The sequence below is a fragment of the Lutra lutra genome, chromosome 4 (genome assembly GCF_902655055.1).
Source record: "Lutra lutra chromosome 4, mLutLut1.2, whole genome shotgun sequence".
Lineage (NCBI taxonomy): Eukaryota > Metazoa > Chordata > Mammalia > Carnivora > Mustelidae > Lutra > Lutra lutra.
In genome coordinates, this window is record NC_062281.1 from 166,848,157 (window position 1) to 166,857,444 (window position 9,288).

Sequence of the window (9,288 nt, forward strand, 5' to 3'; positions counted from 1 at the left end):
GGAGGGCCCATGAGAGAGAGTCCCGCCCCCAAAGCGCGAGCGGGGTGCGCGCTTGAGGCTAGGCCACGCCTCTTCGCCAACTGGCGGGAGCCGAATCATCCGGGCCAATGAAGGGCCGAAATTACCGGCTAAGCTCCACCTCCGGAGAAGGAGGACAGGTGAGTGGCTAATTAGTGCTCCTATCAGTGCGGTCTCGATGGCAGAGGCTCGTGCCTTAGTCAGGCAGTCGGGAAGGGGTCTTGGAGGGACTAAGTGGCAGGCTTCTTTGAGGGCGGGAGTCTTCGGCAGTCGTTTACTCTCCGAGGAGATCGGAGCTAAACTCCGCCTCTTTGGGCGTGCGTGCCTCAGTTGCCTCGTTTGTGACGTGGGGGGGGGGCGTTGGTCTGGACCGTGTTCTGGGGGTACCTGCGGAGGCTGGCGTCAGGAGAGTCGGAGGGGCTGGTCGGTGAGGGCGCGTGGGCCGAGCCCTGGGTTTCTGGGCGTGTCCGCCATCACCCCGCTCGCTCTGCCTCCGGGCTGGGAAGGTGGTGGCTCGCCCCACTTCCTGTTTGTTCCGTGTGCTCTGTGACCATAGATGGTCAGGTCTGGGGCCTCGCGGAAGCCTCCGCCCCGCGCTTTAGGAGTCCTTCCTCCCCGCGCGCTGGGTGTGGTCCCCGAGAATAAGATGAGCGGAATTAGAGAACATCCTGCTCCACTCCCTCAAACCCAGTTTGTGAGGCCGCCTCGCCGCGAGCGGGGCGTGCCCTGCCTCCTGCCACTCAGTACGGGGAAGTCCTGCTCGGCGGCTGCAGCCGGCCGGGGAGAGACTTCGCTTCCCTGTTCCCCCGGGTCTGGGATCAGAGCTTTGTTCCCTCAAGGCTCGCACTTTGCAACCAGTGATTATCCTCCCACAAAGATTTATTTCCAGAAAGTGCTCCTTGGCGAGTGCTACTCGAGCTTCTGTGACAGCTCCAAGCTTCAAGTTGAATGCAGGCGTTATATGCCAAAGTCAGTCATTCAACAAATACAGTTCTTATAATAACAGCTACCATTTACTGCGTGCTGACAACGGGCCAGGCCTATGCTGAACGCTTCAAGAACATTTTTATGTAATCCTAATAAGAACGCTCTGTGGTAGGTACCATTATAATCTCCAGTTTTCAAATGAAGAAGCCGAATTACTTGCCAAAGTCACGGAGTAACTTGGAACTTTGAAGGGAACACATCTATCTGATGAAATCGCATGAATTTAACCCCTCCCATAGACCATACCCTTTTGGTATGGGCATGGGGGGAAAAGTGATGCCTCTGGATGGGGAGACATCCTGGGTTCCATTCGTGGCTTGGACACTTTACTAGGGGTTAGGTTGGCTAGGTTACCTGACTTGGCTGAACCTGGGCCTCTTGTTAATTTTATGGTTTCCAGTGTGTTTAAAAGAAAAATGACTACATGACAAAATATGGTACCAAAAAAATATATTTTAAATATTTACATTTAACGAAAACACTTTGTCATACATACACACACACAAAACACAAAAACTTTCACTTTATTCAAACATAACATCAAATAGTTATATTTGAGTGCTTCATGTATGTAAAGCCTATGGCAAATATCCTCCCTGGCCCTTGTTGTAAGCAGCTCTACATTTAGCCCTGAATCTCTTTCTGAATTTAGAGACAGGAAATACCTAAAACTGCATCCCAGAGGAAGGAGAAAGAGAGGAAGAAACAGGAAAGAGAAGAAAGGAAGGTGGGGATAATGATTTGTGGGGTTGAAATGAGAAACAGAAGCAATAACCTATATGAAACCACATTGTAAAGTGATTCTTTGTAAAAGAGTGCACATGAGTAAGTCACAACCCCAGCCCGTAAGGAACTTCTCATCTTTTAAGGAATCTAACCACATGTACTCCTAACTCCAGTGCAAGGCCCTTTAAGAGCAGTATCTATCGCTTGTATTTATTCATTTATTTATACACTGAGAAAAAAAATACTGAGCTCTTCCTCTGTGCTAGGCTCCATGCTACTTTGCACTAGGCACAAGGAGGAATATGTGAGTGGACAAGTCGGACTCATACCACCGTCACGGAGCTTATAACCTTTCGTGGAAACAGGTGTTGCCATTTGGGGCAGTCCTCAGAAGTGCTGACTATTGGCTTCTAGCTTTTTCCTCTTCACTGATCTTGCCCAGTTTCTCATTCACAGTGGGTTCTCATCAGACACATGTCCAATGAGTACCTGGAATTCAGAATAGTCATTTCCTGGGCTCTGATGGGTGAGGAGAACATTGAAGAGCAAACATGAGTAAACAGTAGTGGAGGTAGAATCTGTGACTGGCTGAGGTGAGAGGATCCAACAGGAGAAGAATGGGAGATGAGGATGAAGAAAGGTTGAGCAAGCTGCACCTGACAAGAGAGGTAATACCTTAATGTGAAAGCAAGGAGGAGCTGGTCAGATTACGTTTTAGAAATACAACTCTAACTGCAGGGTAAAGCATGGGCTTCGCGGGGGGGGGGGGGGGGGGGTTGTGGGGCGATCTGTTAGAAGACAGGTACAAAGGCAGTAAGGGTCTGAATGAAGCCTGTGACATGGGGATGCAGCAGAGACGCTTTTGTTATAAAGGGGATTGTAAGGAGGAAGATGAGAAGGAGAAACACAAATGGCAGGGGGATGATCTGAACATGAACCTTCAGGTTAGATCTAGTTCCCCATGTATACACTCCCATTGAATACTACGTTTCCGTTCCTGGCAGGTATCACAGTCCTAATTAAATTATTTTCTGTACACTTGTCTTTTAATGTTTTCTTTCCCTGTAAGTAACCTGAGGTTAGAGTTTTTGCCTCTCTGACACAAAATTGACACTCAGTAGTATTTATGGAAAAATTGGACTAAATGAAAAGGGTGAGAGGGGCCAAGGTGGCTCTGAGACTTGGAGCAGGGATGAATAGAAGGTGACAAGAAGACTAATCAGGGCTTGGGGGTTTTGAGCCTCAGAGTTCAAAATCATCCAGGCTGGGAAGAGAAAGGAGTGCAATGAATCATTTTGCAAGCAGAATCACCAACAGAGAGTTGATTGATTCTCACACAATTCCCTTCTTCATGTGTTTTGCCACTTTTGTATTTTGTCTGCATTTCAGCACATTCTAAACCTGCAGAATCGCTTTGTCTCTGAGGGTGCCACCCAAGATTCTTCCTTATCTCTCTGAGTTTCAGACACAGAAGTCTGGCGGTTCATCTGGAGCCCTTCCCAGGCTGGCTCAGAGGATCGCCTGTATCTGTGCAGCCTGGCTCAGAGCCTGTCTGCATTTGGGCAGATCCTGTATCCCCCTGCCAGAAAGGACTGATAACAGACAACAATCTCTGTGAGCCCATATTTCTTCCTCTCCCAGAATAGGGCCCCAAGCTCTAGCCTGAGTTGGGGTCTCAGGCCCAAAAATTACAAATCAGCAAAAGAAATATTAGCAATATAATGGACTGGTTAAGATCTGGCTTTAATGTCACTTGGACCTGAGCTTGAATCCCACTCTGCCACTTACTGTGTGATCTGGTTCAAGGCAGTTAACCTCAAAGAAGGATATTACCCATCTTAAATGGTTGATATGAAGATTAGGAGAGAATTTATAAAACATTTGGCTCACAGTAAATACGAATGAGAAGTAACAATTATTATTCAATACATAGAGTCTATTGTTTGTGTTCCTGGTGAAGGCCACCAGAAAGCAAAATAAGGTCTGGATGGTTCAGAGCCAGAGCCACTGCTGTTACTGCCCCATCACCAGAAAGTTTCTCCACAGTGTCTGCTTCTTTACATTGCTATGTTTTGATTCAAAGTTGGCCTGTGCCCTTGGCTACAAGTGAGACTAGATAAATCTGTGAGGAATATGAATGCTGGGGTGCCTGGGTGGCTCAGTCAATTAAGCATTAAGTGGCTCAGGTCATGATCCTCCCTCTACACCCCCCCGACCCGGGGCTTGAGATCTCTCTTGCACATTCGGGCCCTTTCTCTCTCAAATATTTTTTTAAAAGATTTTATTTATTTATTTGACAGACAGAGATCACAAGTACGCAGAGAGGCAGGCAGAGGGGGCGGGGAGGCAGACTCCCTGCTGAGCAGAGAACCTGATGCGGGGCTCAATCCCAGGACCCGGAGATCATGACCTGAGCCAAAAGCAAAGGCTTTAACCCACTGAGCCACCCAGGCACCCCTCAAATATTTTTTTAAAAAGGAATATGAATGGAGGTGCCTGGGTGGCTCAGTTAAGCCTCTGCCTTCAGCTCAGGTCATGGTCTCCGGGTCCTGGGATGGAGCCCCACATCGGGCTCTCTGCTCAGCGGGGAGCCTGCTTCCCTCTCTCTGCCTGCCTCTCTGCCTACTTGTGATCTCTGCCTGTCAAATAAATAAAACCTTAAAAAAAAAAAAGGAATATGAATGCTTTTGGCTGTAGATAACAGAACACATGGGTGTAGTAACTTTTTTTTAAGTGTATTTTTCCCAAGAAGAGTTGAGGTAGGCAGTCTCACTGGCTCAGTAAAATCAGCTGACTATCTTTGCGATTCAGTTAGACTTATCCTTAGAGTTCCGAGTTGGCTGTCATAGCCCAAACCATCAGGTCATGTTTAAGGAAAGAGGAAAAAGGAAGGGGAAGGTACAACATCTGAAATTGGAAACCCTTTTTTCTGAGGAACTCCACAAAGTATACCCTGTTTTCTGTCTCAATGCCAGAACCAATAGTCAACAAGTATTTCAGCTTCCTGGTCCCTCAAAAGCACACTTCCAAGATGCACATTTCACAGTGTTTCTGAGGATCCCCAGAAGGACCAACCCCCGGTTGCACACAGCAGTAACCCACTCATTAATGAGCCTTTTATTGGCTTTTCTCCTATTCCAGGTCACTTGTCTCAGTAATAATGTGATAATAGAATCCCAGCTAAAGAAAATGGGATTGGTTGGATCTGCAACCCTAAGAAAGCGATAGTATTGTCGGTTTTGATGCTATAAGATGCACTCTCTATCTGGGATGTTACTGGGATGATATAAAAAGGGGTTGCAGGTGGTGAGTGTCCAATAGGAATGATAGATGTCCACTATAATAACTCCTGGACCAACATCAACGTATACCCTTCTTTCTATAGTTACACTTCAAAAAATGAAACAAAACAAAACTCCTCACTAAAGCAACACCTCCTTTTATAACCTAAATTGTCATCACCATACTCACCCCCCACCCCTCAAAAAAGGAATCGACAAAACTCATCAGTTCCTTCATCCAGCTCCAAGTCCAAGAGCTCTAAATACTGTGTGTCTTCTGCCAGTTCCATAACGATGCTTCCTCAGTGTTTCTTAGCCTAAGGACTAATCTTTAAAGTCAACCACCACAACATTGTACATCCTACATATGTTGGGGGGAAAGGAAAAGAAAATTAGATACAATATGTAACTATTGAACCAACATGGCAAGAAACCTTTCTATAGCAATCACAGGTCTTAGTTGATAGTTTTGACTTCATCACTTTACATATCCATTATCCATTCCATAGTCTCTGTCTTCAACCAGCGCCTCAGTTCATCGAGGTCACAGCGATTGGAAAAGAAAGAGGGCATGAAGGAAGCATGCAACTGCCTTAAAGAATCTGATCAAGAAGTGGCATATATCACTTGCACTACATTGCATGAACTAGAATATAATCACATAGCTTGTAGTTGGTATTATGAGGTTTTTCTTCTCCTCCTTCTCCTCCTCCTCCTCCTTTCTCTTCTTCCTCTTACTCTTTCTCTTCCTCCTCTTCTCCTTCTTCAAGTTAAGGCCATCATAGAGCTTGAACTCAGAACCCTGAGATCAAGACCTGAGCTAAGATCAAGAGTGAGATGTTTAACCAGCTGAGCCACCCAGGTGCCCCAGGGCCATGAGTTTTCTATAAGTGACTCAAACTTCTCTTGAAGGATTGAAGATCTTAACTGTCCTGCCTATAAAATATTCCTGTAACTTTCTGCACTAAACATGGCAGGAGTAGGAAGACCTCTAAGGATCCCCTGGATTATACCATTATCCTCCCTTCCTATAGCATAGTAACAGTACTTGATAATAGGTTCATTCACCCCAGCCACCCATCATAATCCAAGACATGCAGGTAAAGTTTAACAATAGGCTCTCCAAGCTCTGATTTGTAGCATTTGCCAATTTCTGTAGTATAAATACTCCCACCGTGGCCAATTTTGAACTAACAATATCTCACTGAATGTAGAGTTGAGAAAAAAGCACTCTGGTATATGGAATAATGGCTCTCCAAAGATGACCATATTCTAATCTCTGGAACCTGTGAATATACAATCTTTCATGGCAAAGAGACTTAGCAGATGTGATGAAATTAAGGGTACTGAGATGGGGAGATGTCCAGGTAGGCCCAATACAATCAACATGGAACCTTATAAGGAAAGAAGGAAGCAGGAAGTCAGTGTTAGAAAAAGAGATGTGACAATGAAAGCAGAAGTCTTAGTGATACGACCAAGGAATATAGGCAGCCTTCAGAAACTGGAAAAGGTATGCAACCAAATTTTCCTCAGAGCTTCTAGTAGGAACACACCTGTGCTAACACCTTGATCTTAGCCCTAGAAGACCCACTTTCGATTTCAGATCTTCTGAGCTCTAATAAATTTGTGTGAAGCCACTAAACTTGTGGTAGTTTGTTCCAGCAACAGTAGGAAACTGACATGGGCACCCAGTCAACTCCTGCAAGCCTGTGTGAGCTGCCTCTAGAACACTATTGAATTCACTTTTTTTCTTTTTTATCTCTTACCTAGTAACAAGACAAACCCAAATTGGCAAATGGCAGCCTTCGTGTGCAATCCAGTGGTACTATTTTCATGTCCTCTGGTGGAAGCATGCCTCCCTTGAGTAATAGAACTTGTGAAGAGCCATGCTCAGAATCTCAGAGACATGAAGATCAACATTTAAGAGTCAGGTAGGACAGAATTGCCACTCCATATTTACCCTCTCTTCCTACATTCCATCTATTTCGGCTCTACGCGAAAGGCTACTGCACATTTGCTTACCAGTTCACAACGTACAGCACTTCCTGTAGAACTTCAGCCTCACAAGGTGTTGTCTCTTACTAATGGCCATGTGTTAGGCACCTTTTGTGCCTGTCGGTGCACCTTCCTACTCCTGCCATTGCTGTGGCTACCAGGTGCTTGTAGGTGTGACCTGACAGCCCACAGCTTCCACTGCTTTCTCCAGGTATCTTGCTTTCTGCCCCAGGGCTTCTTTCATGGAATTTGCCTTATGGGTTGTCTGTGGGAACCTGCGCCGTGATTTTGATGCTCGTGTCAACCTGAAAGTGCCAACTTGAGAGCTCAAAGGAATTAATCAGCAATTGGGAAACCCTTGACCAAGGAAGGAACCGAGCCGGTGATTAAATATTCCCTCTTCCTTCCCTGGTTGGATAGTTATGAGGCACAGTCTACAGTGCTGAAGAATATCTCCAGCAGAATCAAGACCCACATGCCCAAAGCAGTGACCTTTTGGATCATTTGTCCTTGTATTGGCTTTCCTGCTTTGCCTGTTTTACCCTTCCTAGTCTCTGACTCCTGCTCATTAGAATCTCTCCTGAGGAGCGCCTGGGTGGCTCAGTGGGTTAAAGCCTCTGCCTTCGGCTCAGGTCATGATCTCAGCGTTCTGGGATCAAGCCCCGCATTGGGCTCTCTGCTCAGCGGAGAGCCTGCTTCCCCCTCCCTCTCTCTCTCTGTCTGCCTCTCTGTCTACTTGTAATCTCTGTCTGTCAAATATATAAATAAAATATTAAAAAAAAGAAAGAATCTCTCCTGAAAATAAACCACCTGTTTGCAAGTGCTTGTCTCAGACTCTGCTTTTGAGGGAAACTAAGTCTAAAAGATTTGGTAGTAGAAGTGACCCTAGAAAGCAGATTCTCAGCATAGGATTCTAGAACTGGATCAGACCTCAATGAGCACCCCATTCCTGGTGATTCGTGCAGTAATAACCCTTGACAGTGCAGTAATCTCATAATTACTAAAATTCTTACCTGTGGCATACTGTAATAAGGTGTACAAGAAAAGTGAAGCATTGACTTAAGAGACAGTGGTAACATTTGAATGGCTTGTGGCAATGGTATTATAAGGATTATGGTGTCAGCTGGCTTTAGTTAATGGTTTTTGAAGTCTGGGGAAAAGGTAACAGGTTAGCTATCAACATAAATATCTACAACTAGAGCTATATATCTATATATTTCAACCCTGGCTTGAGTGTTACACTGAACTGAACTTACTCACTTCTTCATCAGTCATTTCTTTCTGTCCCTTCCCTAACTTCTCTGCTGCATGTGATAGTTCCTAAAAGTTCATTCTTAGGTTCTTTATTCCTTGTTCTTTCTATTGATGAATTACCCTTGTCTCATGTCTTTAGTTATTATGTAGTTTCATTTCAGTGTCCCTCTGGTGTGTTTGCCATCCTTTTATTTTGCTTTAGGTTCTTTTTTTTTTTTTTTTTTTTTTTTTTTTTTTTTTTTTTTTTTGCTTTAGGTTCTTGAACATCTTGCTGCAAATACGCTAAATGACATCGGACAGTGTGTCAGTAAATTGCCACAAGATGGCAGCCTTGCTAATTTTGGCTGCGTTGAATAGTTCCCAACTCCTTCAAGTTGGAGGGAGTAGGAGTGACTTCTAAAAAGACTTTAATCTGGGCGCCTGGGTGGCTCAGTGGGTTGAGCCTCTGCCTTCGGCTCAGGTCATGATCTCAGGGTCCTGGGATTGAGGCCCACATCGGGCTCTCCGCTCAGCGGGGAGCCTGCTTTCTCCTCTCTCTCTCTATGCCTGCCTCTCTACATACTTGTGATCTCTCTCTCTCTGTTTTAAATAAATAAATAAAATCTTTAAAAAAAATAAATAAAAATACTTTAATCTTATTTATTTATTTATTTTGTCAGAGAGAGTGAGCACAGGCAGATAGAGTGGCAGGCAGAGGCAGAAGGAGAAGCAGGGTCCCTGCTGAGCAAGGAGCCCGATGTGGGCCTCAATCCCAGGACCCTGAGATCATGATCTGAGCTGAAGGCAGCCGCTTAACCAACTGAGCCACCCAGGCATCCCTAATCTTATTTATTTAACATTTGTTAAAAGTCTGCTCAATACCTGGTCTGTTAATATATTAGTATTGGGTTTTTAAAAAATTTCACGAAAGTTAAGATAATCCCCTTTGCAGATGAGAAAATTGAGTTAAAAACGGTTAACTTGCCCAAAGTCAGGACCTAGATTTTAAACCAGTTTTCTGACTCCAAACCCAATTCTCTTTCCATTC

The 9,288-nt window shown here is 44.9% G+C and overlaps 1 long non-coding RNA gene across 1 annotated transcript; it reads left to right on the forward strand.

The window, feature by feature from the left end:
• The first annotated feature begins 57 nt into the window (after positions 1–57).
• LOC125098351 (uncharacterized) lies at positions 58–7,608 on the forward strand. The gene is made up of 3 exons (XR_007126802.1): positions 58–158; positions 6,783–6,943; positions 7,240–7,608. It is a non-coding gene; the product is annotated as an uncharacterized LOC125098351 (long non-coding RNA).
• Positions 7,609–9,288: the final 1,680 nt, after the last annotated feature.